This window comes from Pristiophorus japonicus, chromosome 12, assembly GCF_044704955.1.
Source record: "Pristiophorus japonicus isolate sPriJap1 chromosome 12, sPriJap1.hap1, whole genome shotgun sequence".
Classification (NCBI taxonomy): Eukaryota; Metazoa; Chordata; class Chondrichthyes; family Pristiophoridae; genus Pristiophorus; species Pristiophorus japonicus.
The window spans coordinates 135,083,197-135,104,700 of record NC_091988.1 but is presented as its reverse complement, the minus strand read 5'-3'; positions in this window follow the sequence as shown (position 1 = coordinate 135,104,700).

Genomic DNA, 21,504 nt, shown 5'->3' with positions numbered 1-21,504 from the left:
TGGCCGGGGACATGTTTACAGACATTATTGCACATTCAATCCATTTTGAGTAAGCGTGCACGACAACCAAAAACATTTTGCCTAGGAATGGGCCCGCATAGTCGACATGGATCCACGACCACAGTTTGGAGGGCCACAACCACAAACTTAGCGGTGCCTCTCTGGGTTGCTCAGCTGAGAGCAAGTGTTGCACTGGTGCACGCATGACTCTAAATCTGAGTCGATGCCAGGCCACCACACATGGGATCTGGCTATGGCTTTCATCATTACGATGCTTGGGGGGTGCTATGCAGTTCACATATGAATGTGTCTCTGCCTTTCTTGGGCAAGACCATGCGATTGCCCCACAATAGACAGTCCTCCTGCAGGGACAACTCATCTTTGCGTCTGTGGAACGGCTTCAACACCTCCTGCATCTCCACTGGGACACCAAACCAGCTCCCATGGCGGACACAGTTTTTTTACCAAGGACAGTAAAGGATCCTGGCTGGTCCAGGTCCTGATCTGGCGGGCCGTAACGGGGGACTTCTTGCTCTCGAATGCCTCGATGACCATGAGCAAGTCCGCTAGCTGTGCCATTTCCACCCCGGTGGTGAGCAATGGCAGCCGACTGAGAGCATCTGCGCAGTTCTCTGTGCCCAGTCTCTGGTGGATTACATAGTTGTATGCCGACAGCATGAGCGCCCATCTTTGGATGTGGGCAGAGGCATTGGTATTAATCCCTTTGCTCTCAGAGAACAGCGAAATGAGCGGCTTATGGTCAGTTTCAAGCTCAAACTTGAGGCCAAATAAGCACTGGTGCATTTTTTTTACCCTGTAAACGCAAGCCAGAGCCTCTTTTTCAACCGTGCTGTAGGCTCTCTCAGCCTTGGACAAACTCCTGGACGCATAAGCGACCGGTTGCAAAATCCCCGATTCGTTAGTCTGTTGTAACACACACCCGACCCTGTATGATGATGCATCGCAAGCTAGCACTAATCGTTTACAAGGGTTATACAGGAAAAGCAATTTGTTAGAACACAACAGATTTCTGGCTTTCTTAAAGGCAGCATCTTGTGAATTCCCCCATACCCAGTCATCTCCCTTGCGCAGTAGCGCATGTAGGGGTTCTAGCAGGGTGCTTAACCCAAGTAGGAAATTACAGAAATAGTTAAGGAGTCCCAGGAACGATTGGAGCTCCGTCACGTTCTGTGGTCGCGGTGCGTTCTTGATGGCCTCCGTCTTGGCGTCGTTGGCCTGATGCCGTCTGCTGCGATTCTCCTTCCCAAGAATTCGAAGTCCGGTGCCAGGAAAACACACTTCGAGCGTTTCAACCTGAGCCCCACACAATCCCACCAACTAAGAACCTCCTCCAGATTCTTGAGGTGCTCCATGGTGTCCGGACCTGTAACCAGTCTGTCGTCCTGGAAGACCACTGTGCAAGGAACCGACTTTAGCAGGCTCTCCATGTTCTGCTGGAAGATCGCTGCGGCCGACCGAATCCCGAACGGGCACCGGTTGTAGATAAACAGACCTTGGTGCATGTTGATGCAGGTGAGGCCTTTCAAAGACTCCTCCAGTTCCTGCGTCATGTAGGCCGAGGACAGGTCCAGCTTGGTGAACATCTTCCCTCGAGCCAGGGTCGCAAATAGGTCTTCTGCCTTGGGTAGCGAGTACTGGTCCTGCAGTGAAAAACTGTTAATTGTTACTTTGTAGTCCCCACAAATTCTAACCGTGCCGTCCTCCTTAAGTACCGGGACAATCGGACTGGCCCAGTCATTGAATTCCACCGGCGCGATGATGCTTTCATGTTGCAGCCTGTCCAGCTCAATTTCCACTTTTTCACGCATCATGTACGGTACCGCCCGAGCCTTATGGTGGATGGGTCGCGTACCAGGAACCAAATGGATCTGCACTTTCGCCCCTGAAAAGCTTGGTGCATGAGGTATTGTCGACAGACAAAAGTGCTCGGATGTCATCCCAGTTCCAGCGGCTTTTTCCCAGCCAGCTTCTGCCAAACAACGTGGGGCCAACCCCTGGTATAATCCACAGCGGGAGTTCGTGTACTGTTCCGTCATAGGAGACTTTACTTCTGCACTGCCAATTTAAAGGGATTAGTTTGTTGGTGTAAGTCCTTAATTTGGTATGAATGGGGCTGAGCTTGGGCCTGTGTGCCTTTTTGTCCCACAGCCTGTCGAAGGCCTTTTTACTCATAATGGACTGACTTACCCCCTTGTCCAGCTCCATAGATACTGGAATGCCTTTCAGTTCAACGTTCAACATTATTGGTGGACATTTCGTAGTGAATGTGTGTATCCCGTACACTACTGCTTCCTCAGTACAAGTCTCCAATTCGGTCTGATCCACTGTAAATTGATCTTCCTCTGCATCGTGGTGGTTTGCAGGGTTTGCAGGGTTTGCAGAGTTTGCACATTCATTGGAGGTGTCCCATTGTTCTGCAATCATTGCACGCATAATGCTTAAAGCGGCATTGATGGGGCCAATGATCACGACCGCAGCGCCAACAGGGTGTTAACTGCCTCGCATTAACAATTGATGGCGGACTCTGGGTTATCTGAGGTCGAGCCACAGCAGCTGGCATGTACATCCTGTCATGTATATTTCTGCTCGAGACCGACATTACCTTATGCACAGTACTGGCCGAAACTTCTTTATTCTGTGAAATCTGCTTGGTGTTGTCGCTGGTGGACATAAATGCCCGGGCTATCGTAATGGCTTTACTTAGATTCGGAGTTTCTACTGTCAACAGTTTGCGAAGGATTGTCTCATGTCCAATGGCCAGTACAAAAAAGTCTCTGAGCATTTGTTCTAGGAATCCCTCAAACTCACAATATCCTGCGAGTCGCCATAGTTCGGTGACATAGCTCGCCACTTCCTGGCCCTCCGATCGTTGACATGTGTAGAACCGATATCTCGCCATCAAAACGCTTTCCTTAGGATTTAGGTGCTCCCGAACCAGCGTACACAATTCTTCATAGAATTTCTCTGTTGGTTTTGCTGGGGCCAGGAGATTCTTCATGAGTCCATAGGTTGTTGCCCCACAGACAGTTAGGAGGATCGCCTTTCATTTGGTAACGTTCTCGTCACCTTCCACCTCGTTGGCCACGAAGTATTGGTCGAGTCTCTCCATGAAGGTGTCCCAATCATCCCCTTCTGAGAACTTTTCCAGGATGCCGACTGTTCTTTGCATTTTCATGCGGTTGTTCGTTACCTCGTCGCCAATTGATACACTCATAATAAAGGTTGAAACTGAGTACTGTGTGTAATGAGAAAATGTGACCTTAGCTCCTTTAATAAGATTCCAGAGTGCAGTTATCTCGTGGGTGGCCTGCTTAAATACTGTGCTCCAAGGGATACTGGGATCCCTTGGGACTCCAACAAGTGGGCCCTCTGGTGGTCAGGTGTCATGCAAGTTACAAAGGATGAAATACATAACGACCTCCTCACACAGTGGCTGTGATCTTAAAGATGCACGGGCAGGGATGATGCATTGGCTTACTCACTGCTTCTCCTGGTGAAAACATGTCTCTTCTGGTTCCATACTGGTTTCTTCTCTCCGTCCTACACAGAGTGTTCGGTTCTTGTCGAGGCGAAGCAAGCGAGAGCAAGAACAAGAGCTGTGGCCACATGGCCCCTTTTATATGCGAAGTCTGTTTGCCCTTTCAGGCCGAATAAAGTTTTTCCTTGTTTTGAGGATCCTGTTTGTTTGCCTCATCTGGCCCAACAAAGTTTTCCTTGTTTCGAGGCTTCCTGTTTTGAGTCCATTGATGGGTTTTCGCTTCCGACTGGTCTGGGACTTAATGGGTTTTCATTGTTCTGGTTTCCCGCCTTTCGGGGTTATCTCATCCACATAATGGCTCTGATCACTGACCAGTTCATATCTGATCTATCTCTGACGAGTTTACATTGCTTAACAATGGACCCTCCATCTTTGCCCTTATCCTGGCCATTATAGCTTCCCACACCACCCCTGCCCATCAGACATGGATTTCAAGTACAACATGGAAAAGTACCTGGGCCCCTCTCACAAACAGGCTTCCAGCTTATCTGCAGTGAGATATATTAAAATGCAATGTCCAGATAATGTCCAACAATCCTTGGGGAGCCGATGCTTACAAGACTTCTGTTAGCCAACTTGAGCTGCCTCCCAGTTTACCCTCTCTCAAACCCGCAAAGTGCCTCAACCCCTCTTGTGGCATTCGCATCACATCTCGGCCAAGATAGGGAACTCGGCATGTTGGCAATGATGGGCAGGAGCTCACATCGTGACCCTCCGCGGCGGGGGTTAGTGTTTGTAAAGCTAAAGGTGCATCGACCATGAGAAGTGACCTTCCGAATTAGAATGTAGCACAGGCTCCGTGGCCTATAGCGGGCATGATGGTGTTAGCGTGATTTGCCCACTATAAGAGTCGAGCGGTAAAACGGCATCTATCAGTCCTGAACATGGGTATTTGAGCATAAGGCCAAAGATTTTATAACAGCATTCATGTTCTTCGATCATTCCACTGGTTCAATTTTCAAGATCCTTGCCTAGCCACATTAGAATCTGACTCCCATCGCTATGATCTCCTCAGTGTAAAAATCACTTTTTTAATGGTTATACTGTCCTTTATTAATTGAATGGAATTTTCTTTCTGTTAGTGAAATTATGTAGACACAGGTAGTGCTTATATTTATACTTATTAATGTGTAAAGTCTCCAATGAGCATATTATTATTGTCAGTTATGGGAAGAATAATGACTTGAATCAGTAAGGGGGAAAATATTAAATTCAAACTTATCCAGATTTAGTCACTTTAAGCAAAACCTGACCTCTCGAAAATAACAAATGATTTGTGATGATAATTCTAATTGAACAGCAGTAGCCAATGGGGAAACCAATTCTCCCAGGACCTTGGCTGCTCACAATTAAAAGTAACTCTCATGACCACATTATTCAACTGCAGTAGACTCTCTAACTGGAACAATGATTCTGAGTTATGTGGGATATGTGTGTCTGTAACACAAGCCTGATCTGTTGCTGCTCGAATTAGCGGGTAAGTGGTGGAGACTGTGTTATATATGTAAACCTGTAAATACCATATTTAACCACCAGAGGGCACATCCCCTGGAGTCCCAAGGGATCCCATAATCCCTTGGGAACACCTGTACATAAGGAAGTCTCACAGGCTGGAGAGGCATTCTGAGACATGTAATAAAGGACTATGGTCACATCTTACTTTGAGCTTCCAGTATCTGGTCTGACTGTTTATTCAAGACATAACAACTGGCGACGAGATTCAGATGACGAACCCCACCGCAACAATGCAGAGAACCGTGGGCATCCTGGAGAAATTTTCAGAAGGAGATGATTGGGAAACCTTCGTGGAGCAAGTCGACCAATACTTCATGGCCAACGAGCTGGAAGGAGAAACGAACGCTGCCAAACGAAGGGCGATCCTCCTCACCATTTGCAGGGCACCAACGTATGGCCTCATGAAAAATCTGCTCACTCCAGCCTAACCCACAGAGAAGTCGTATGATGATTTGTGCACACTGGTCCAGGAGCATCTAAACCCAAAGCGTTCTGATGGTGAGGTATAGGTTCTACACATACAAGAGGTCTGAAGGCTAGGAAGTGGTGAGCTATGTTGCCGAGCTAAGGCGCCTTGCAGGACATTGCGAATTTGAAGGACACTTGGAGCACATGCTCAGGGATTACTTTGTACTTGGCATTGGCCATGAAGTAATACTTCGCAAACTATTGAATGTAGAGGCCCCGACCTTGAGTAAAGCCATAGCGATAGCCCAGGTATTTATCACCACCAGTGACAACACCAAACAAATCTCTCAGCATATGAGTGCTGCTGAAAGTACTGTGAACAAAGTAATGTTTTTTTTTAATCATATAGGACAGGACTTACATGCCTGCAGCTGCATGTCCGCAGGTGACTCAGAGCCCACCATCAAGGGTGGTGAATGCAAGGCCATTAACCTTGTTGGCGCTGTGGGGGTGATCATCGTTTCCGTTCATGCTGCTTCAAAGGGTACGTTTGCAAGGGCTGTGGAACAATGGGACACCTCCAACGTATGTGCAGGCAAGCTGAAAACCCTGCTAATCCTGCAAACCACCATGTTGCAGAGGAGGACAGATCCACGGTGGATCACGACGAACCAGAGCCTCAGACTGAGGAGGCAGAGGTATATGGGATGCACACATTTACCACAAAGTGTCCCCCGATAATGCTGATGGTTGAATTCAATGGACTTTCGGTGTCAATGGAGCTGGACACGGGTGCGAGCCAATCCATAATGAGCAAAAAGACTTTCGATAAATTGTGGTGCAGCAAGGCCTCAAGGCCAGTCCTGACCGCCATTCGTACTAATCTGAGAACATACACAAAGGAACTGATTTCCGTAATCGGCAGTGCTACCGTAAAGATCCCCTACGATGGAGCGGTGCACAATTTACCACTCTGGGTGGTACTGGGCGATGGCCCCACGCTGTTCAGCAGGAGCTGGCTGGGAAAGATACAATGGTACTGGGATGATGTCCGAGCGCTTTCGTCCGTCGACAACACTTCATGTGCCCAGGTCCTAAACAAGTTCCCCTCGCTGGTCGAACCGGGCATCGGGAAGTTCCAAGGAGCAAAAGTGCAGATCCACTTGATTCCGGAGGTGCGACCCATCCATCACAAGGCGAGAGCGGTACCGTACATGATGAGAGAGAGGGTGGAAATCGAGCTGGACAGGCTGCAACGAGAGGATATCATTTTGCCGATCGAATTCAACAAGTGGGCCAGTCCGATTGTTCTGGTCCTCAAGGAAGAAAGGAAGAAAGGAAGATGGCACCGTCAGAATCTGTGGTGATTACAAAGTAAATATCAATCGTTTCTCCCAGCAGGATCAATACCCGCTACCAAAGGCAGATGACCTATTTGCGACATTGGAGGGAGGAAAGATTTTCATGAAGCTGGCCTTGACCTTGGCCTATATGATGCAAGAGCTGGAGGAATCATCGAAGGGCCTCACCTGCATCAACATGCACAAAGGTCTCTTCATTTACAACAGATGGCCGTTTGGGATTCGATCGGCCGCAGCAATATTCCAGAGGAACATGGAAAGCTTGTTGAAGTCAGTCCTGCGCACCGTGGTCTTCCAGAACGACATCTTGGTTACAGGTCGGGACACCGTCGAGCATTTGCAGAACCTGGAGGAGGTTCTTAGTCGGCTTAATCGTGTGGGGCTCAGGTTAAAATACTTGAAGTACGTTTTCCTGGCACCTAAAGTAGAGTTCCTGGGGAGAAGAATCACGGCGGACGGCATCAGGCCCACCGATTCAAAGACGGAGGCAATCAAGAATGCACCGAGACCACAGAATGTGGTCATTTCTAGGAGTCCTGAACTATTTTGGTAACCTCTTACTGGGTCTTAGCACATTGTTAGAACCACTGCACTCTTTACTGCGTAAGGGAGATGAATGGGTATGGGGTAAAAGCCAAGAAAATGCCTTTGAGAAAGCTAGGAAACTGTTATGCTCAAACAAATTGCTTGTATTGTACGATCCATGTAAGCGTTTGGTACTAGCATGCTTCATCATATGGTGTCGGGTGTGTATTGCAACAAGCTAATAAATTTGGGAAATTGCAACCGGTTGCCTATGCATCCAGAAGTCCATGGCTGAGAGGGCCTGCAGCATGATCGAAAAATAAGTGTTTGTGTGTGTTTATGGGGTAAAGAAAATGCATCAATATCTGTTTGGGCTCAAATTTGAATTGAAAACTGACCACAAGCCACTTCTAGCCCTCTTTTCTGAAAGTAAGGGGATAAGAATGCATCGGCCCGCATCCAGAGATGGGCGCTCACGTTGTCCACATACAACTACACCATCTGCCACAGGTCAGGCACAGAAAACTGTGCCAATGCTCTCAGTAGGCTGCCATTGCCCACCATAGGGGTGGAGATTTAGTTATGTTAATGGAAGCATTCGAGAGTGAGCAATCACTTGTTACCACCTGACAGATTAGAACCTGGAGGAGCCAGAACCCCTTACTGTCCTTAGTAAAAAATTGTTTGCTCCACGGGAGTTGGTTTAGTGTCCTGTTAGACATGCAGGAAGAAATAAAGCCGTACCAGCGGCGCAGAGATGAAATGTCTATACAGGCAGACTGTCTCCTATGGGGTAATCGGGTAGTGGTGCCAAAAAGGGGCAGGGACACCTTCATTAGTGACCTCCACAGCACCCACCCAGGCATCGTAATGATGAAAGCGATAGCCGGATCCCACGTGTGGTGGCCCAGTGTCGACGCAGACGTAGAGTCCTGCGTGCACAAATGTAATACATGTTCACAGTTAAGCAATGCACCCAGGGAGGCGCCACTAAGTTTATGGTCCTGGCCCTCCAAACCGTGATCCAGGGTCCATGTCGACTATGCAGGTCCATTCTTGGGAAAAATGTTCCTAGTGGTTGTAGATGCGTACTCCAAATGGATTGAATGTGTGATAATGTCGGCAAGCACATCCGCTGCCATCATTGAAAGCCTGCGGGCCATGTTTGCCACGCATGGCCTGCCTGATGTCCTTGTGAGTGACAATGGGCCGTGCTTCACCAGTGCCAAGTTCAAAGAGTTCATGACCCGCAATGGAATCAAACATGTCACATCTGCCCCGTTTAAACCAGTGTCCAATGGTCAGGCAGAGCGAGCAGTGCAAACAATCAAGCAGAGCTTGAAGAGGGTAACGGAAGGCTCACTGCAGACTCGCCTATCCCGAGTCTTACTTAGCTACCGCACAAGGCCCAACGTGCTCATGAGGTTCTCCCGCTGAACTGCTCATGAAAAGGACACTTAAGACAAGGCTCTCGTTAGTCTACCCTGATCTACACAAATCGTTGTGTAGAGCAGGCGGCTTCATGTGTCACGCGAAATCGAGATTAATGACCCTGTATTGGTGTTGAACTATGGACAAGGTCCCAAATGGCTTCCCGGCACTGTCATGGCCAAAGATGGGAGTAGGGTGTTTCTGGTCAAACTTTCAAATGGACTCAGCTGCAGGAAACACTTCGAGCAAATCAAAATCAGATTCACGGACTATTCAGAACAACCCACAATAGACTCTACCTTTTTTGACCCTCCAACATATACACAAGTGGCAACCAACCCAGCGGTTGGCGACGAAGCAGAACCCATCACCCGCAGCAGCCCAGCAAGGCCAGCTGCACAGCAACCCAGCGAGGGCCCAACAAATGACTCACCAAAACCAGCATTTGCACCGATACAATCAACCAGGGAAAGGAAGTCCCCAGATCGACTCACATTGTAAATAGTTACACCATTGACTTTGTGTAGGGAGTGTTGTTATATATGCAAACCTGTAAATACCATGTTTAACCACCAGATTCCACAATCCCTTGGGAACACCTGTATATAAGGAGGCCTCACAGGCTGGAGAGGCACTCTGAGACCTGTAATAAAGGATTACGGTCACACCTTACTTTGAGCTTGCAGTATCTGGTCTGACTCTTTGTTCAAGACATAACAGACGATATTTAGTAAGGCACAAAAAAACTAAACAGTTCCACAGATATCAGCTGGGGTTTAGTGATAGAACTTTCATTTCTGAGTAAAAAGGTTTATAGATGCAAGTCCAACTCCAGAGACTTGAACACAAAATCTAGGCTGACACTCCAGTGCTGTGATAAGGGAGTGCTGCACTGTCGGAGGCGCTGTCTTTTGGATCAGAGGTTCATCATCATCATCATAGGCAGTCCCTTGGAATCGAGGAAGACTTGCTTCCACTCTAAAAATGAGTTCTCAGGTGATTGTACAGTCCAACATGGGAATTACAGTCTCTGTCACAGGTGGGGCAGACAGTGGTTGAAGGAAAGGGTGGGTAGGGAGTCTGATTTGCCGCACGCTCCTCCCGCTGTCTGCATTTGGTTTCTGCATGCTCTTGGCGACAAGACTCGTGGTGCTCAGCGCCCTCTCGGATGCTCTTCCTCCATTTTGTGCGGTCTTGGGACAGGGATTCCCAGATATCGGTGGGGATGTTGCACTTTATCAAGGAGGCTTTGAGGGTGTCCTTGAAACATTTCCTCTGCCCACCTGGGGCTCGCTTGCCATGTAGGAGTTCCGAGTGGAGCGTTTTCTTAGGGAATCTTGTGTCGGGCATGCAGATGATGTGGCCCACCCAACGGAACTGGTTGAGCGTGGTCAGTGCTTCGATGCTGGGGATGTTGACCTGAGCAAGAACACTGATGTTGGTGTGTCTATCCTCCCAGGATGCCTGGTCTGCTCACACAAATTGATGTAAAAGATTCCATGGCACTATTCAAAGAAGAGCAGGGGAGTTATCCCCAGTGTCCTGGCTAATCGACATCACAAAACTGATCATTTATTTCATTACTATCTGTAGGACCTTGTTGTATGCAAATTGACTGCTGCATTTCCTACTTTACAATAGTGACTACATTGCAGAAGTACTTCTTCATTGACTGTAATACGCTTTGGGATATTCTCAGGTTGTGTAAAGCATTGTAGAGAGTCTTTAGGCCCGAGTTTAATGTGCTGACCCGTTGGGAGGGGAGGGGACCGATATCCCATGAGAAACCCGGAAATATGTAAAGCGTGTCTGTCAGTGGCTTTTTAATGCAGTCACTTCATTACCATTTGATTTCTGGGATTCCCGTCCAATTAGCATCAGCAGGCATGATGACAAGTTGCATGCCGTGATCTCATAAGAATTAGGAACAGGAGTAGGCCATCTAGCCCCTCGAGCCTACTCCGCCATTCAATAAAATCATGGCTGATCTGGCCGTGGACTCAGCTCCACTTACCCGCCCTCTACCCGTAACCCTTAATTCCCTTATTGGTTAAAAATCTATCTATCTGTGACTTGAATATATTGAATGAGCTAGCCTCAACTGCTTCCTTGGGCAGAGAATTCCACAGATTCACAACCCTCTGGGAGAAGAAATTCCTTCTCAACTCGGTTTTAAATTGGCTCCCCGGTATTTTGAGGCTGTGCCCCCTAGTTCTAGTCTCCCCGACCAGTGGAAACAACCTCTCTGCCTCTATCTTGTCTATCCCTTTCATTATTTTAAATGTTTCTATAAGATCACCCCTCATCCTTCTGAACTCCAACGAGTAAAGACCCAGTCTACTCAATCTATCATCATAAGGTAACCCCCTCATCTCCGGAATCAGCCTCATGAATCGTCTCTGTACCTCCTCCAAAGCCAGTATATCCTTCCTTAAGTAAGGTGACCAAAACTGCACACAGTACTCCAGGTGCGGCCCTACCAATACCCTATACAGTTGCAGCAGGACCTCCCTGCTTTTGTACTCCATCCCTCTCGCAATGAAGGCCAACATTCCATTCACCTTCCTGATTACCTGCTGCACCTGCAAACTAACTTTTTGGGATTCATGCACAAGGAACTCAAAAGAGTTTCATGCACAAGGAACCAATTGTGGAGCAGTGGAGGCGTGTCCTGCACAGTAGGAGCTGAGCTGCAGAGAGGAGAGCAGCTATCAACTTTTGCTCCTGCCTGGAGAGCCCTGAGAACAGCCCAGGAAAAGAAGGAAGGAAGGGGCTTCACCACCAACTTTCACCCAGAGGGAGAGGAGGAGAAAGCAGAAAACTTTTTAACAACTTTACCATTTCTGCAAGGAGTTGGAGAGAGGGGGAAAAGACCAAAACAACATCCAGTGTGGAAGGAGGGAGACTCTACATTTCTACAGGTGGGTGTGGGTGCATTTCCCAAAAAGACTTTGTTGTATCGGTGGGGGGAGGAAAGAAGACCACTGAGGGCCGGAACATCGCGGGGGGTGTGTGTGTGTGGAAAGTGTGTGTGGGGGCCTTGCTTGCAACTAGGCCCCACACACATTTGACCCCCCCGCCCCCCCAATTGCCTAGCCTGGGATAGCTGGAGCTACCAGGCTCAAGAATTTTCCTTAATCACCCTAATTAAACATCGTTGGGAGTGTGTGCCTGGTGGCTCTAGCTGCCCCAGGTGAAGACATCTTCTCCCCTCACCTGAAGACCACCCCAAAGACTTTGTGTTTTGCCATCTGGGGATTGCACCCACCCACAGCTGCGAGGGGAGACCTGCCCTCGCAGTTCCCCCCCCCTCCCACCCCCCTCTCTCTTTCTCTGTTACTCTGTTTCTCCCCTCTCTCTCTGAGGCCCCTTTCTCCTAATTTAAAAAAAAAACAATTGAGACAACTGAGCAGAGGGAGCAAGGCCCCTCCCCAATTGCCAACTAGGGGAGTGGTGCCTCGTTAAGGGCTCCTCTGCTCAGTTAAATATACAAGGTCAATAAAGACCATTAAGGCCTGTGACTTTGGGGTGGGTGTAGCCCTTAAAGGGACCCCGTGATGGCGACCCCATCCACGCCGGTGGCAGGGCCAGCGAAGATGTATGCGAAGGTGGCAACCGCTTCCACGGCACCTCCTGCGCCACCCGCTGCCCTGCCACCTTTTCAACTTATAACCAGGAAACACGGGGTCAAGAGCTACACTCACCCCACAATGAGCATTGAGGAGTGCGTGCGGGCGATGGCTGGGGTAGTCGGCCCCTCGGCCATTGTCGCGGCCTCCAAGATGTCTGGGAAGGCTGTTTTCTTCCTGGGGTCAGAGCGGGCGGTGTCCCTGGCTCTTGAAAAGGGGCTCACGGTGGGCGGGACGTTCCTGCCGGTGGACCCTCTCGAGGCCACCGCGCAGAGGGTCATCGTGTCAAACGTCCCGTCCTTTGTTTCCGCTGAGCTCCTCCTCCCTCACCTACACCAACTGGGGGAGGTAAGGTCGGGGATCAACCCCATACCGCTCGGCCTCAGGGAGAACAGCCTGCGCCACGTGTTCTCCTTCCGCCGCCAGCTCTTTGTCCGGCTGGCGCGGGAGGACATGACAGAAGGGCACTTTAATGTGGTGCACGAGGGGACTGCCTACCGCGTCTTCTGGACGTCGGACGGCGTGCGGTGCCATGCCTGCAGAGAGGTGGGGCACGTTCGCAAGAACTGCCCCGCCTCCAAGGCCGCCAAACCACCGAAGGCGGCCAAGGCTGGCGCCGCCGCCACCCCTCCCCCTAGTTGCGTCCGCGTGCCGGGAGCCATAGGTGCGCGGGCATCGTCGGAGGCCTTTGTTTTCAGGGCCTCCGGCGGGGGGGAGGGAGAGCGTCCGAATGGAAAGAAGGCGCGGAACAAGGAGAAACATCGAGAGGCGGGTCCCCTCGGTGCGCCAGACAATTTGTTTACCGCGCTCGGCCCAACCCAGTCACCGGCGAGCGCGGGGTGCCCCGAGCCCGTGCCCGAGCCCTTGAACAACACCGCAGAGGGGCCCGGGCGCGGGCAAGAAAAGAAAAAGGGGGGGGCGGAGCGGGAGGCCTCGGCAGAATGGAGGTCTCCCTGCCTCAGCGCACCTCCAGCAACAAAAGGAGGCGCCGCTCCGTTGAGGCGGAGGGGGAACAACATCCCTCCGCGGAGGAGTCGGTGCCCACCGCGTGTCCCGCGTCCCCCACCAGCGCCCCCAAGCAGCGCCGTAGGCGGGAGGAGTCTGTCCCCGGGGAGGGTGAGACAGTCGAGGCTGCCCAGCCTCTGCCTCCCGGGGATGGCGTGGAAGATCTGTCTGTCGGGGGGGGCGTGGGGACCGCGGAGGAATGCATTGCCGCCGGGCCGGGCGCCCCGGGGACTGAGGCGGGCGGGGCCGAAAAGGCCGAATCTGAGCCCGCCCAGCTATTAATCAACTTCCCCCGGGAGTCGCTCGACCCGACGGAAAATGAAACAAATGTTTTTTATGACACTGCAGATGCTGGGCCGGGGGTTGGCAGCGGGGAGGGGGAGGAACACCCACCCTCGCCCCTTACTTTGGAGCTGGTGCACTTGGGGAGCCTGGGGATTTCCTATGGCCGGGTCTCTCCTTGTTCCCCGGTTCCTGGGGCGGAGGGGGAACCCCTTCCGCTGTCATTTCCCGACCCAGCACCATTTTTAAAAGAGCCCAGTGGGGACTCCTCTGCCGACGATCCTGGGGGTGGGATCGGGGCAGAGCCAGGGCCGGTTGGAGTGTCCGGTTCATTTGCCGTACCTTGTGCGGTCGATGGGCCGGCTGCTGGCGGCCACCTCCCGGAGGAGGACGGGGACTCGGTGGGGGACGCGGGTGAAGACCTAGAGACCACCGCCAGCGAGGCGGTGGATCTGCTCGCGGCCGCCGCCGAGACCATCCTCATTCCTGCAAAGGAACTCCGGGACTTTTTGGCCCAGAGCCGGGGTCACTGCAACCAAGCCCGACTGGCCCTGGAAAAATGGTCCGAGCCAGAGCTGATCAAGGGGTCCGTCCGCGCCGCCGTTAAAACCTTGGCCGCGGGCGGGCCCTTGACAAAGGCGCAACACCTTGAGCTGCGCGAGCTCGAGGGACTCCTCGCTGGGCTGCGGAGGGAGCGGAGTTCAACAAAAGACTCCGCTCCCTCCCCCACAATAGGTTAAGGTAGAGGTTGCACTATGCTTTTGCCATGAAGATAACCATAGCCAGCCTCAACATCAACGGCGGCAGAGGGTCACGCCGTAGATTTGACAATTTTTCGCTCCTGCGGGAGGGGAAATATGCGGTGTGCTTCCTGCAAGAAACCCACACCGTTCCGGGAGACGAAGCCACGTGGCTCCTGGAATGGCAAGGAGAGGTCCACATGAGCCACCTCACCGCCATTTCTAGTGGGGTGGCCATCTTGCTGGGCCCGCATTTTCAGCCGGAGATCTTGGGGGTCGAGGAGCCCGTGCCAGGCCGCTTGCTGCACGTAACGGTTCGCCTGGGGGACGTGCCGCTCCATCTCGTGAACGTGTACGCCCCTCAACCCGGCCCGCAGCAAACGCGCTTCTTTGAAGAGGTGTCCGCTCTTCTTGGCTCCGTCGACGTCGGCGACTGCATTGTCCTCGGGGGGGATTTTAACTGCACCCTCGAGGCGAGGGACCGCTCCGGTGCCCCGCAGTGCATGACGGCGATGGAGAAGTTGAGGGACCTGGTCGGGTCCTTCGACTTGGTGGACGTCTGGCGAAATCTCCACCCCGACTCTTACGCCTTTACTTGGGTGAGGCCTGGAGTTGGATGGTCTAGAGTCGACCGCCTTTACGTGTCTCGGGCGTACGTTTCCTGCGTCCCGGCGGCCTCCATGCGGCCGGTGCCGTGTTCGGATCACCACCTGGTGTGGGCGGAGCTCGCTTCGCTCCGCGCGAGGACGGGGTCCGCGTACTGGCACTTTAACAACCGGCTGCTGGAGGACATGCGGTTCCAGGACTCGTTCCGTCGATTCTGGTCCGACTGGAGAAGGAAGCGGGGGGGCTTCCCCTCCTTGAGGCTATGGTGGGACGTGGGCAAGGCTCACGTCCGCGTCTTCTGTCAAGAGTACGCGAGGGGGTCGACCAAGAAGCGGGCGGCCAGAGTCGGGCGCCTAGAAAAAGAGGTGCTCGACCTGGAAGCCCGTCTCGGTCAAGTCGTCCAGGACCCGGCCCTGCGGACGGTGTACGAAGCGAAGAAGGCCGCGCTGAAGGACCTGCAGCTCGTCGGGTCCCGAGGCGCGTTCGTGAGGTCGCGGATCCGGTTCCTGCGGGATCTGGACCGCGGCTCCCACTTCTTCTACTCGCTGGAAAAAAGGCAGAGTGTCCGTAAGCAGCTCTTGACGCTGCTGGCCGACGACGGCTCTCTCGTCTCGGATCCGGAGGGCGTCAACAACAGGGCCCGTGAATATTACGGGGCTCTGTTCTCTCCGGATCCGTCCAGTGAGGAAGCGCGTAGAGTTTTGTGGGAGGACCTGCCGAAGGTCAGCCCGGAGGGCGCCGAAAATCTGGAAGCTCCGCTAAGCCTGGCGGAGCTGACCGGTGCCCTCGCCCGGCTCTCGAGGGGAAAATCCCCGGGGCTGGACGGGCTGACCGTGGAGTTCCACAGGGCGTTCTGGGACGTCCTGGGGAGCGACTACGCGCGGGTCCTGGGGGAAAGTCTGGCGACCGGGGAGATGCCCCTCTCTTGGCGCAGGGCAGTCATCGTCCTGCTGCCTAAGAAGGGCGATCTCCGCCTCCTTAAGAACTGGCGCCCGGTCTCCCTCCTCAGCACGGACTACAAAATCTTCGCCAGGGCGATGTCTGCTCGCCTTGGTGCCGTGCTGGACCACATGATCCACCCCGACCAGTCCTACACGGTCCCGGGCCGGACAATCCACGATAACATCCATCTGGTCCGGGACCTCATCCATTGTTCCCAGGAGGCTGGTCTGTCGGTCGCCTTCCTATCCCTCGACCAAGAGAAGGCGTTCGACAGGGTGGATCACGACTATCTGCTCGGAACTCTGCGCGCTTTCGGGTTCGGGACGCATTTCGTCGCCCGGATCCGACTTTTGTACGCCGCCGCAGTGTGTCTGATTAAGGTTAACGGGTCCTTGACGGCGCCCCTTCGCTTTAGGAGAGGGGTGCGCCAGGGATGCCCCATGTCCAGCCAGTTATACGCCGTTTGCGTGGAGCCTTTCCTGCGCCTCTTGCGGACGAGGTTGACGGGACTGGCTCTGCAAGGGCCGGGCGTGGAGGTCGTCCTCTCGGCTTACGCCGATGACGTGCTCCTCGCGGTAGAGGATCCCGCTGACCTGCGGAAGATGCGTGAGTGCCAGGAGATTTACTCGGCCGCGTCCTCCGCCAGGATCAACTGGGAGAAATGTTCCGGACTCCTGGTGGGTCAGTGGCGGGTGGACTCCCTGCCGGAGGAGCTCAGGCCTTTTGCCTGGAGCACGACCCATCTCCTCTATCTGGGAGTCTACCTTAGCCCCGACGAGGGAGCCTGGCCGGCAAACTGGCAGGAGCTGGAGGCCAAGGTCGCTGCTCGCCTAGGGCGCTGGACAGGACTGCTCCGAGTGCTGTCCTACAGGGGTCGAGCGCTAGTCATAAACCAGCTGGTGGCCGCCATGCTGTGGTACCGGCTGGTCACTTTGACCCCTCCCCCTGCGTTTGTCGTCAAGATACAGAAGAAGCTGGTGGACTTCTTCTGGAACAACAGGAAGCACTGGGTCTCTGCTGCGGTCTTGAGTCTCCCGCTTGAGGAGGGCGGTCAGTCGTTGGTGTGCGTCAGCGCCCAGCTCGCGACTTTCCGTCTTCAGACCCTGCAGAGATACCTTTACGTCGAGCCCCCTCCTAGGTGGTGTGCTCTGGCGAGGTATTTCTTCCGCCAGCAGCGCGACCTCAATTATGACACGCAGCTCCTGTTTGTGAACTTGGGGGGTGCCAGGACCGCCCTCCGGGAGCTGCCTGTCTTTTACAGGGAACTCATCAGGGTCTGGAACAAAGTCTCCACCAAGCGCAGCTCTCCGCCGGCTGGAGTGGCGGCCGTCCTGCAGGAACCGCTGCTCGGGAATCCGTACCTCCACGGCCGAGGTTTTATGTGGCGGTCGGAAGAGAGGGCTGTGGCTGGTGAGGTGACCAGGGTCAGGGACCTGCTCGATGGCGGAGGAGTGGGCTGGATGGCGCCAGACACGCTGGCGCGGCACCTAAATTCAGCCAACGTCCGCCACGCGGCCGATGCCATCGAGTCGCTAAAAACAGCTCTGGGCCCTGACTCCGTTAGGTGCATCGAGGAGGCTCAAGCACGTGGGGAGATCCCGTCCGAACTGACCCCCGTCCGGACGGAATTCCTCATCGGCGCCAAACCCCGGAACCTCCCTCGGGGGCCGGCGCCTCACAACTTGAGCCGCCTCGGGGAAATCCCCTCCGTGCCTTTCAGTTCCGCGCGGAGGGGTTTCCTGTACGGGCTGCTCCTGCACACCCTGAACTTTGCCATCCTCGCCGGCCGTCCGGACACGCCATGGCGTACCATCTTGCCGTCCGGAGGAGGCGGGGGTCCCCGATGGAGGGCACTCTACACAGGGGTCCTCCCACTATTCATCGGGGACTTGGCCTGGAGGGTGGTGCACGGAGCAGTGCCGTGCAACAAATTTTTAAGCCGGTTCACGGACTCCCAGGCCGCCTGCAATTTCTGCGGTCTGGAGGAGTCCGTGTTCCATGTTTTTATTGAGTGCACGAGGTTGCAGCCCCTGTTCCATTATTTGAAGGGGCTGCTCCTGAAATTCTGGCTGCACTTCAGTCCCACTCTCCTGATCTTTGGGCACCCTGTGCGGAGGGGAGCGGGTAGGTCCGAAGGCCTCCTCGTAGGACTGCTCCTGGGCACGGCCAAGGGTGCCATCAGCCGGTCCAGGCAGCGGGCGGTCGAGGGGGTCGTTCAACCTGACTGCCTGCCTCTCTTCCGCTCTTACATCCGGTCCAGGGTGTCCTTGGAGATGGAGCACGCGGTGTCCACCGGTACGCTCGCGGCCTTCCGCGAGAGGTGGGCACCGGAGGGACTGGAGTGCATCATCACGCCCGGCAACCAAATTTTAATTTGATTTTACGTTTTAAAGTTTAATTTGTTTTCATTGCCGGTGCTTTTAGTGTCCCCCTCCCCTTTTATAGGGGGCATTGGAAAAATTTGATTTTAGCGCCCCAAAAAAAAAACAAAAAAAGAAAAAAAGGAAGAAAAAAAAAAAAAGGGCCTTGAAAATGTCTGCTGTGTCACCCAGGCGGGTGGCATGGTTTTAATGTTTATGTTTATTTTCAGGTAAACTCAAAAGAGTTTCATGCACAAGGAACCAATGGTAGAGCAGTGGAGGCGTGTCCTGCACAGTAGGAGCTGAGCTGCAGAGAGAGGAGCAGCTATCAACTTTTGCTCCTGCCTGGAGAGCCCTGAGAACAGCCCAGGAAGAGAAGGAAGGAAGGGGTTTCACCTTCAACTTTCACCCAGAGGGAGAGGAGGAGAAAATAAAACCTTCCAACATTTTTACCATTTCTGCAAAGAGTTGGAGAGAGGGGGAAAAACCAACAGCAACAACATCCAGTGTGGAAGGAGGTGGACTCTACCATTCTACAGGTGGGTGTGCGTGCATTTCCCAAACAGACTTTGTTGTATCGGTGGGGGGAGGAAAGAAGACCACTGAGGGCCGGAACATCGCGGGGGGTGTGTGTGTGTGTGGTAGTGTGTGTGGGGGCCTTGCTTACAACTAGGCCCCCCCCACAATTGAACCCCCCCCCCCAATTGCCTAGCCTGGGATAGCTGGAGCTACCAGGCTGAAGATTTTTTAATCACCCAATTAACATCGTTAGGAGTGTGTGCCTGGTGGCTCTAGCTGCCCCAGGTGAAGACGTCTTCTCCCCCCACCTGAAGACCAATCCAAAGACTGTGTTTTTTTGTGTTTTGCCATCTGGGGAGTGCACCCACCCACAGCTGCGAGGGGAGACCTGCCCTCGCAGTTCCCCCCCCCCGTTCCCAACCCCCTCTCTCTTTCCCTGTTACTCTGTTTCTCCCCTCTCTCTCTGAGGCCCCTTTCTCCCAAATTAATAAAAAAAAACAATTGAGACAACTGAGCAGAGGGAGCAAGGCCCCTCCCCAATTGCCAACTAGGGGAGAGGTGCCTCATTAAGAGCTCCTCTGCTCAGTCAAATCAAACGAGGCCAATCAAGACCATTAAGGCCTGTGACTTTGGGGTGGGTGTAGCACTTAAAGGGACCCCGTGATGGCGACCCCATCCACGCCGGTGGCAGGGCCAGCAAGGACATATGCGCAGGTGGCAACCGCTTCCACGGCACCTCCTGCGCCACCCGCTGCCCTGCCACCATTCAGATTAATGACCAGAAAACACGGGGTCAAGAGCTACACTCACCCCACAATGAGCATTGAGGAGTGCGTGCGGGCGATGGCTGGGGTAGTCGGCCCCTCGGCCATTGTTGCAGCCTCCAAGATGTCTGGGAAGGCTGTGTTCTTCCTGGGGTCGGAGCGGGCGGTGTCCCTGGCCCTCGAAAAGGGGCTCACGGTGGGCGGGACGTTCCTGCCGGTGGATCCTCTCGAGGCCACTGCGCAGAGGGTCATCATATCAAACGTCCCGCGCTTTGTTCCCGCTGAGCTCCTCCTCCCTCACCTACACCAACTGGGGGAGGTAAGGTCAGGGATCAACCCCATACCGCTCGGCCTAAGGGAGAACAGCCTGCGCCACGTGTTCTCCTTCCGCCGCCAGCTCTTTGTCCGGCTGGCGCGGGAGGAGACGACAGAGGGGTATTTTAATGTGGTGCACGAGGGGACTGCCTACCGCGTCTTCTGGACGTCGGACGGCGTGCGGTGCCATGCCTGCAGGGAGGTGGGGCATGTTCGTAAGAACTGCCCCGCCTCCAAGGCCGCCAAACCACCGAAGGCGGCCAAGGCTGGCGCCGCCGCCACCCCTCCCCCTAGTTGCGTCCGCGTGCCGGGAGCCGTAGGTGCGCGGGCATCGTCGGAGGCCTTTGTTTTCAGGGCCTCCGGCGGGGGGGAGGGAGAGCGTCCGAACGGAAGGAAGGCGCGGGACAAGGCAAAACATCCAGAGGCGGGTCCCCTCGGTGCGCCAGACAATTTGTTTACCGTGCTCGGCCCAACCCAGTCACCGGCGAGCGCGGGGTGCCCTGAGCCCGTGCCCGAGCCCTTGAACAACACCGCAGAGGGGCCCGGGCGCGGGCAAGAAAAGAAAAAGGGGGGGGCGGAGCGGGAGGCCTCGGCAGACATGGAGGTCTCCCTGCCTCAGCGCACCTCCAGCAACAAAAGGAGGCGCCGCTCCGTTGAGTGGGTCAGTGGCGGGTGGACTCCCTGCCGGAGGAGCTCAGGCCTTTTGCCTGGAGCACGACCCATCTCCTCTATCTGGGAGTCTACCTTAGCCCCGACGAGGTAGCCTGGCCGGCGAACTGGCAGGAGCTGGAGGCCAAGGTCACCGCTCGCCTAGGGCGCTGGACAGGACTGCTCCGAGTGCTGTCCTACAGGGGTCGAGCGCTAGTCATAAACCAGCTGGTGGCCGCAATGTTGTGGTACCGGCTAGTCACTTTGACCCCTCCCCCTGCGTTTGTCGCCAAGATACAGAAGAAGCTGGTGGACTTCTTCTGGAACAACAGGAAGCACTGGGTCTCTGCCGCGGTCTTGAGTCTCCCGCTTGAGGAGGGCGGTCAGTCGTTGGTGTGCGTCAGCGCCCAGCTCGCGACTTTCCGTCTTCAGACCCTGCAGAGATACCTTTACGTCGAGCCCCCTCCTAGGTGGTGTGCTCTGGCGAGGTATTTCTTCCGCCAGCAGCGCGACCTCAATTATGACACGCAGCTCCTGTTTGTGAACTTGGGGGGTGCCAGGACCGCCCTCCGGGAGCTGCCTGTCTTTTACAGGGAACTCATCAGGGTCTGGAACAAAGTCTCCACCAAGCGCAGCTCTCCGCCGGCTGGAGTGGCGGCCGTCCTGCAGGAGCCATGCTCGGGAATCCGTACCTCCACGGCCGAGGTTTCATGTGGCGGTCGGAAGAGAGGGCTGTGGCTGGTGAGGTGACCAGGGTCAGGGACCTGCTCGATGGCGGAGGAGCGGGCTGGATGGCGCCAGACACGCTGGCGTGGCGCCTAAACTCTGCCAACGTCCGCCACGCGGCCGATGCCATCGAGTCGCTAAAAACAGCTCTGGGCCCTGACTCCGTTAG